The following is an 8,926-nucleotide window of genomic DNA, read 5'->3' as shown; positions in this document are numbered from 1 at the left end:
CGGGGGAAAAGAGCTGGGGGGAAGAGGGGTGGTGGGTTATGAAGGTTAAGAAAAAAACTGAAACAGAAAAAAAAAAAAAAAAAAAAAGGGGGAGGGGGGAAATTAAGAACACCCCTCAGAAGGCAACCTATTGGAAAATATAACTCCCCACAACAAGCAAGTAGAAAAGAAAGAAGGAAAGGAAAAAGTAAGAAAAAAAGGCTGTAAAGAAGCAACTCGCAGACAAAGAGACCAGAAGTACAGGGGGAGGAGACAGAGAACAGAGAAAAAGAAGAAAAAACACTGCGAAAATGCAAGAAAAGAATCAGAAAGCGAGCTAAGCAGAAGGAAGAGACCTTTAGACAGGTGGGAGTCAGAAAAGAAAAGTAATAGGAACCTGGGAGTCTTACACTCAGGTTCGCCCCATGCAGCTCCAAGTGAGCCTGGTCCAGTGCGTCCAAAGCAGAATGAAGGAAGGAGGGAAGCAGGGAGGGGCAGGGGGGGCCCGGGTGGCCGTCCCCTGCCACCTCTCCCCACTGCCCGGCCCCAACAATAGCTGGCAGGGAGGGGGAGGTGGCGGGGAGGGAGAGAGGGAAGCAGGGAGGGGAGGGAAAGTGGGAGGAAGCCCCGCTGCAAGGCAGAGACAAGCAGAGGAAGGGAGCCCCCCATCGGATGCTGGAGGAGGAGGCGGCAGTGGCGGAGGGAGTCTTTACATGGCCAGCTCCAAAGAGTGAGTTGGGGGTGAGGGGGGATCATGTAAACACTCCTTGAAATCCATCATTCTTGATGGGCAATGAGCTAGTTTTTCTATAATTGTTCTGCAAGAACAGTTTTTCCAACAATTTACTTGGTCTAATAAAAGATATCACATTTACCCAAAGAACCTTATCTGCCTATGTCCTTAGACCAACACAGCTATGACCACCAACCCTGAAACATGATTCCAGTGAGATTTACATGTGCTTAAATGCCTTGCTGAACTAATACTTAAATAATTTTTGGGAGAAACTCCAGGCTGGAAACAAATCAGTCAGTGCTTAGCGCTGTCAGATACTGAGGACCATTTGTAGCATTCTTAGTGCCACGACAGAGGATCAGACCTCTCATCAGGTGTGTACAGTGAAGCTGAGGCTAAACACAGATGACCAGTTTTCACAGGACAAAGACTTTTATCCTGGAGTTCTACAAATTCAGTGTTCCACTTCAAGTACCCATGAAGTATCCAAATTAACACTTTTCCTCAGGACAATCAAGCTGCCTGTGTAAATGACTGTATGCTCCCCTCTCTTGCTGACCCCTCCTCCCCACCCTGTTTTGATGTTAGTCAAAACCTGAGACAATCAGCCCAGGATTAAACCTGTCCTCCATTTTTAGCATCAGTGGGCACATCTACATGAGAGACTACTGCGCAGGCATTACTGCACATGTATTACCAAGCACCAAATAAATGTGCAGTAACTGGACTTACTGCTCAATAATTCCGGCAAACATCTTTTAGGTGATGCTACTGAGCAGTAGCCTAATAATACTGCTCAGAGGGGTATTAGCACTGTCTGTGCTGTGACATGCTACTGTGGAATATTTTTCAGCTCCTGCACAGTTAGTGTCTTATGTAGACCCTCCCTGTGAAACTTAGAATTTGCTTTTTTTCTTTTTTGGTAACAAATTTGAATTCAAATCACTTTTACTAAAACAAATTCAACAAATTTGAGTAGCTTCTGGGTTTGCATCAGATCATACAAAATTAGCAGGTTTTTATGATTTCACAGTAAGACACTGAATGATGCCTGGAAGTTTCAATTGTTTTTTGTGTTGAGATTCTGGGTTCATGTGAAAACTCAGTGACCCTATGAATCAGAACCAAAGGAAATGTTCAGATGATCTCCTACAAAGGGAAACATCCAATTTTTGTAGTGTTAGTTAAAACTACATAATCAGGAATGAGAATATAATGTACCCCATCCAGCATTATTTGGTGTCATTAGGACTAAGTGAAGGTATCTACACATGCACTTTACTGCAGAGCTGACTAATTAGCTCCGCAGTAAAGTGTTACCATCTACACATATGGTGCTACTGGGCCACAGTAAACTAATTAACTCTGCCGTAGGATAGTACTGCCAGGCACAACTACTATTCTACAGCAGTTATTTAGTGTGCTGCGATACAAGTGAAGCTGGAAAACTGCCGCAGCTCAACATGCTGAGGTCCTCTGCACACATGTAAACGCTGCACCCAGGAGCAATAAACTATGCCACAAACTGCACTAGAGTCTATTCAAGCGCACATATTTCACATGTAGATGCACCCAGTGGGCATGTGGACATATGCATTTACTGCACCATAACCGGGAATAGAGCCAGTGTCTACACATGCAGTTAACCTGGGACTAGATTTAGACCCAGGTTAGAGCAGTCTGCCATGTGCCCCTGTGGCCACCAGAGGGAGCTCCAGCCTCTGGTCACATGGCTGCCTGCACTTGAAAGCCATGCTGAGCCCAGAGGCAGCTGCCAGCACTTGGCAGCCATCTTAAAAGCACACCAGCCCCTACCCTGCCCAAGGGCTGCATGCTCAGCACAGGGCCAGCACATAGCAGCCACCTCCCTGCCCACCCTGCCTCCCCATACCACCCCTGCCCCTTCCCCTGGCCCCGCCCCTGCCAGCGGTGCACCTTGCCCCACAGCTCCAGCCCAGCCCCTGCCAGCAATGACCAGCACCCTGCGCTGATGCTGGCCATGGTTCTGGCCCTGCTGGCCTCACCAGGTCCCCCCTGCCCAGCCCCCAGGACAGCCACACACCTGCTAGCCAGGGCCAAGACACTGGCAGCAGCAGGATCTGGCCAACTCCCTCCTCTTGCACTCCCCACTCAGCCCATCTGCCCTGCTGTCCACACATCCCTGACCCCCTGCCCACCTCCAGCACTACTCCAGGACACATACGTAGGTCAAACAGTACAAACTTTATTAAAACAGCAAACACCCACTATCCCACCTCCCTCTCCACTCAACAAACAGCACCCTCCCTCTTTTTCCCCACACACACAGCGCCCCTCCACCCCCAAACAATAAAAACCCTGGTCCCCAAACTTAAAGGACACATTACATATCTGACCCGGTCCCCGAGTCCATCTGTGCAGGGCTGAGAAGTGAGGCCACCCAGGGCGGAGAACCCAGCAGCAGAAGGCCAGCACCCTGGACAGATGGTTCACCACAGGTCTGGGGGCCTCAGCAAAGGCCAGGGATGCCTGCAGCTGGCCGGCACTGTGGAACCTCCTCCAGTAAGCTCCCGGAGACCTGCTGCAAGGCAGTGGGTGGAACCCAGGGGCCCTGTGGGGCTAAGGAATGGGGCAAGCCATGGGCGGTATGGGCACAGATTCTGCTGGGTGGCCCTGGGTGGCCAGCTGCTGCTGCAGCAGCAGCTACAGAGGTACCAGCTCCTCCCAGTAGGCCTAGCATGCCTGCAACTGTGCCTCACTGGGTGGCCTCCCAGACAAGGTCTTCTGCCTACCATACCTTCTGGTCCACCACCCAACATTCCAAGGCCACCACCAGCTTTTGGAACAGGCAGGTCCCATCAAGGCTGCACCGCTGGTGCAGTCAGCACCTCTGGGTCGCTCCAGCAGTGGGTGGTGGCGAGGTTGTGGTGGTGGTAGTGCAGGCCCCTGTGGCATCTCCCCGACATCTATATGTTAGCTCTGCAGATGCAAGAAGCAGAAGGCTTTTGTGAGAGTTTGCAACATTTGAGAGATAAGATGCTCTGCTCCAGGAGCTCTGCACTGCCTCAGATCAGAGGGCAACAGCATGCAGGTGCCCAGGGACCATGGTAAGCTGGTCAGGCAGGCCTGGGCTGAGGCCTGGGTGGGTGCTGCCCAAGCCCTCCATCCCAGCTTGCTCCCCAGAGGCTGGCTGCAGGCCACCTGCCTCCCCTGCCCCCTTCTCAGGGCAAGACAGGCCAGACTGCTGGCAGCACCTGCTGCCGTGGTTCCAGCCCCCACTGACACCCCTCTCCCCCGCCTCTGCAGACCCACTGCTCATCTGCACCACTGCCCAGCCCCTGGCACCCGGGCTCTGAATGCATGGGGCTCCTGGACAACTGAGGTGAGGGGCAGGGCATGCCCCCGCCCTCTCCTCTGGTACCTCTCTGTGATGCTGGCCATGGACTGGCAGCAGCACTCCCAACAGGGACATGGCCAGGGAGTCACAGCTGCACAGCCAAGGCGCTTCACCATGGTCCTGTAAAGAGAGAGAGATGAGGGGTGAACAGCACTGGGGAGCAGGTGGTGGCCCTGGTGGCACAGCCAGCAGAGCCAGCAGCCCTCATGGGATCACAGGGCTGGGCAAGGAGTGCAGCAAACTGCAGCCCTTACCTATGGCCAGGCAGCAGCTCAGGACAGGGACAACCCAGGCAAGCACAGCATGTGGACTGTCCAGGGGGCACACAGGGCCTGCTGGGGTGCAGCAAGCAGAAGCTGCTCTTTCAGGCTCCCTGTAGTTGTACCCCAAGGCACAAAATATCTGCAGGCTTTTATACCCTGCAACTAGGGGCTGCCAGAGAGCAGCACATGGGGCCTGCTGTCAGGGGTGCCTGTTGGGGGTTCTGCTGCCAGCCCTCCAGAGCCAGCAGCAGGAGAGGGGGGCAGGCAGGAGCCCTGGGGCTGGGCTCTGGCTGGCCCCCTAGTGGCTGGGCAGACCCAGCCTGGAAGCTCCCACGATATTGTGCAGTAACGCGTCTACACGTTCAACATCTTCATCAGCGACTTGAACGAGGGGGTGGAAAACACGTTGTCCAAGTTTGCCAATGACACCAAGATGTGGGGAGAGGTAGGCACACTCAAAGGGAGAGAGAGGCTGCAATTAGATTTAGACAGACTACAGAAGTGGGAGGATGGTAATAGGATGGGGTTCAATGTAGATAAATGCAGGGTGCTACAGCTGGGGAGAAGGAATCCACAGCATACATACAAGCTGGGGAGCTCCCCACTTGTGAGCACAGAGGCAGAAAGGGATCTTGGAGTCATTACTGACTCCAAGATGAACATGAGCTGCCAATGCCAGACCACACCCAGCAAAGCCAACCGCACCTTGTCATGCATCCAAAGGTGCATCTCAAGCCGGTCCAGAGAGGTGATAATCCCCCTGTACATGACATTGGTCCAGCCACAATTGGAGTACTGCGTCCAGTTCTGGGCACCACACTTTAAGAAGGATGTGGCCTGCCTTCAGAGGGTTCAGAGGAGGGCCACCCGCTTGGTTGGACAGCAACAGGGCAGGCCCTATGAGGAGAGGCTGAGGGACCTGAACCTGTTCAGCCTCAGCAAGCAGAGGCCTGGAGTCTTTAGTGATTTACCATTTTCCTTTGATTATAAGCTTGGCCTTGAGTAGGATAAATCATCTGTAGCCTGACTACATGTAGCCAGGGTATTCCCCAATAAATAACTTTCCACTGTTTTCATTAGGACCCTTACTTTGTTATTGTTTTGTCTTTTTTACTTTATTCCTTCACCAACCCTTTTGATTTGCATTCAAATCAAACATTATCAGACATGTAACCTGGGGACTTTTTTTTTTTTAAATACTACATATAACTATTTCATTCTCCACATTCAGGCACCCAAAACTTCCAATGAAAGTAAAGTAGTGAAGTCAGTGGAATCTAGGTAGTTCAGAGGAGGTAGTACTGGGCCCAACATTTGATACTTCTCACACTCTAACTTCTGCAGTCGTTCCTTGTCCAATAACAACATACATCTGCTCAACATGCACTGATACATTCTGAAGGTAAAATTAAAGTATTTCGTAGGATTCTTTGCTTGATTTGAAGCCAGTGGAGTTAAGCTAATTTACACTAGCTAAGGATCTGCATGTTCATTAATTCAACATATGGTCTGAGGCATGTTAGAGAGCTGTATTTTATAAAGATAAAGTGAATTTAAATAAACCACTCAGAGCAGTGTGTTGGGTACCATGAAGTCAGAGGTGAGGAAACCAAATTGCTGTCTACTCCTTCTTTGGTAGAGAGTTATCCATTGTCACTCAGTGAGATGGTGTAGGTACTGAGAGCTATAGTCACGTTTGCCTGCTAGGTACTGATCATCAGCTATCCTTCAATATGAGGATAATGTCTATCAGGGTGATTCCTGGTGTGTTTTAAGGTGGCTGAGGAGTCCAGTCTGTGCTCTGCAAGTTTTTCCACAGATATGACATGTGGTGCCTTGGGTGGGGGGGTACACTTGTTGGCCAGGATGTTGCGCACTTTCCTTCCTCCTCTGCCATTTCCCAGCTTCCTGAACAAAACAGTTCTCTTCAAAGTGGACTGTAGCTTGATGTATGATGCAGTGCCATTGAGCCCTATTACCACCCAGCACTTCCCAATTGATAGGGTTGATGCCACCCTTCTTAAGGTATGCTTTCAGGGTGTCCTTGCAGTGCTTCCTCTGTCCTCTGCGGATCCTCTTACCATGACTAAGTTAAGAAAAGACTTGCTTCAGGAGACAAGTGTCAGCCATCCACACACAGTGGCCAGCCCAGCAGAGTTGAAGGTTCATGATCTTTGCCTCAATGCTGGCTAGGTTAGCTGCAGAGAAGATGCTGGCATTGGTGCAGTGGTCTTCCCATCTAATGTGAAGGATCTTACTGAGGCAACATTTCTTGAAGAACCATTCTAGACCCTTAAGATGGCTTTTAATGACCCACAACTCATACCTGTAGAGGACCATGGGGACAACCACTGCATTGTAGACCAGGAGCTAAGTTTCCATCTGCAGATCTCAGTCAGCAAAGATACAGAGAAGCAGTTTTCCGAAGGATATGCTGAAACAGCGAATCCTATGTTCGATTTCTGCATCATGACTGACTGACTAGGAGAGGTGACTGCCAAGGTATGGGAAATGCTCAACGTTTTCCAGGTATTCTCCACGAATCATCATTTGTGGGCGGTGAGGGGGCAGCTTGTGCTGGGGCAGGCTGATGGAGCACCTTGGTCTTCCCAATGTTAAGGAAGAGTCCCAGGTTGTGATAGGCACCTGAAAAAAGGTCAAGGGTAGATTGCAGATTGGTCTCAGTGTGCATGAGGATGACATAGTCATCAGTGTACTGAAGGTCAGTGATGCTAGTTTTGGTAACTTTTGTTTTGCTGCAGAGGCACCGCAGGTTGAAAAGCTGACTGTCCAGTCGATACTCAACCCCAATTCCAAGAGGAAGGTGGTCATGGATGAGAATCAGAATCACAATATGATAGATGGAAAAAAGTGTTGGAGTGAGGATGGAGCCCTATTTGATACCAGTATGGATGGTAAATGAGTCTGTCTCTGATCCATTGTAAAGGACTGTGGTGGTCATCCTGTCATGGAGTAGCCTGAGGACACTGATGAAGTTCAGTGGACAACTAAACCTACCCAACACCTTCCATAAGGCTTCATGACTGATGGAGTCGAAGGCCTTGGTTAGGTCAATGAATGCCATAAACAGATCCTGGTTTTGCTCTCTACACTTCTAGGTATATATTGGGCCTATTACTGAAGTATTTTGTTACTGCTTCCATTCAGGAAGGCAACAGGCCACCCACCCTAAACAGTTAATGACAGGTAGGTGCCTTAATTTAGTCACTCCAATGCCTAATAGTTAAGCATCTTACCATGGAAAAAGTAATTCAAATCAACTAGGTTACACCTGTAAGATCCCTGTGCAGCATAGGAGACAGATAGTCACTTCCAAAGGGCAAACCAGACCTTCCTGGGCAGGGAAGCAACTACAGCTTATTAAATAAAAATGCTAGGCACAGGTGTGTGTCTCAACTCTCACTCTTCATCAGAGATTAGGTGACTGACTTAAACAGAAGTGCACCTTCCAGCTGTAACTCAGAGCGATTTTTGCAAAGTGTTCCGAGTTACACCATTAGCCCAGACCAAACAGAAGTTCACTGTTCCAGGAGAAGGAGAATCTAGCTGTGGGCTGGGAGCCTGCAGCCAGGTTCCCATAACAACTGCCAGGGCTCTCTGCCAGTGCTTGCTGTTCTCCAAATGGGAGGGGGAAAAGGCAGTGGAGGGAGCTTGTTCTTGGGGCTCCCCAGCTGGTGCTGAAGGGTGGGGTAGGTGAATTGGAGCCCACCCCACCTCTGAGGGGGTCTCCAATACACCCACCCCATCCCTTGGGGGGCTGAAAAAAGTCCAGAATTAACTCCCTCTACTCCCTTCCCCACTCCCAGTCTGAAAACAACAGCTGGGTCAAGCTTCGGGGGGGAGAGGGCGGGGGGAGGTGAGAGAGACCTAACTGTAGGCGTTTTCTACAGGCCACCGAACCATGAGGAGGAACTCGATCTGGAGTTCTCTCAAGAACTGACAGAGGCTGCGCGTGCAAGGGACTTCGTTGTCATGGGCAACTTCAATTACCCGGACATAGATTGGGAGGAACACTTGGCTACGTCGGATAGGTCATGTAGCTTCTTAACTATAATTGAGGAGCTCTTTCTGACCCAGGAAGTGCAAGGGCCAACCAGACGTACCTCTCTCCTAGACTTGGTCTTGACCAAAGGAGATGATCTGGTGTGTGGCTTGAACGTTGAGGGTAGCCTGGGCGACAGCAACCATGAGCTCATCAGGTTCACTGCTTGCCACAAGGTTGACAAATCAACTAGCAGGATTGAAGTCCTGGACTTCAAAAATGCTGACTTCAACAGGCTCGAGGCATTAGTAGGGGAGGCGATGTAGGACCAGGGATGTAAGGTGAATGGGGTGCATGAAGAGTGGTCCTTCCTCAAGGACACGATCCTCAAAGCACAAAAGAAAACTGTTCCCATGAAGAGGAAAGGTAGCAGAAGGGCTGGCAAGCCCTCCTGGCTCGATAAGGACATCGCGGTTCTCTTGAAAAAGAAAAAAGAGGCATACACACAATGGAATTTAGAGACAGTCCTCAAGGAGGACTATAGAACAGTGGTCCACACTTGTAGGGAA

General features: G+C 50.4%; 1 long non-coding RNA gene across 4 annotated transcripts in view; it reads right to left on the bottom strand.

Moving 5' to 3' along the window:
• LOC102385361 overlaps window positions 1-8,926 on the bottom strand; it is a 192,774-nt gene that overhangs the window by 53,315 nt on the left and 130,533 nt on the right. For 3 of the 4 annotated variants that reach the window (XR_003094686.1, XR_003094685.1, XR_003094687.1), the window contains 2 exons: window positions 4,116-4,211; window positions 3,492-3,673 (listed from right to left, as the gene is read on the bottom strand). The exons of the other annotated variant lie outside the window; for it this stretch is intronic. This is a non-coding gene — a long non-coding RNA (uncharacterized LOC102385361). The remainder of the gene's footprint in view (window positions 1-3,491; window positions 3,674-4,115; window positions 4,212-8,926) is intronic. 4 annotated transcript variants of the gene reach the window in all.

Source organism: Alligator sinensis, unplaced genomic scaffold, assembly GCF_000455745.1.
Source record: "Alligator sinensis unplaced genomic scaffold, ASM45574v1 scaffold324_1, whole genome shotgun sequence".
NCBI lineage: Eukaryota > Metazoa > Chordata > Crocodylia > Alligatoridae > Alligator > Alligator sinensis.
This window is presented reverse-complemented; position numbering and strand designations above follow the sequence as displayed.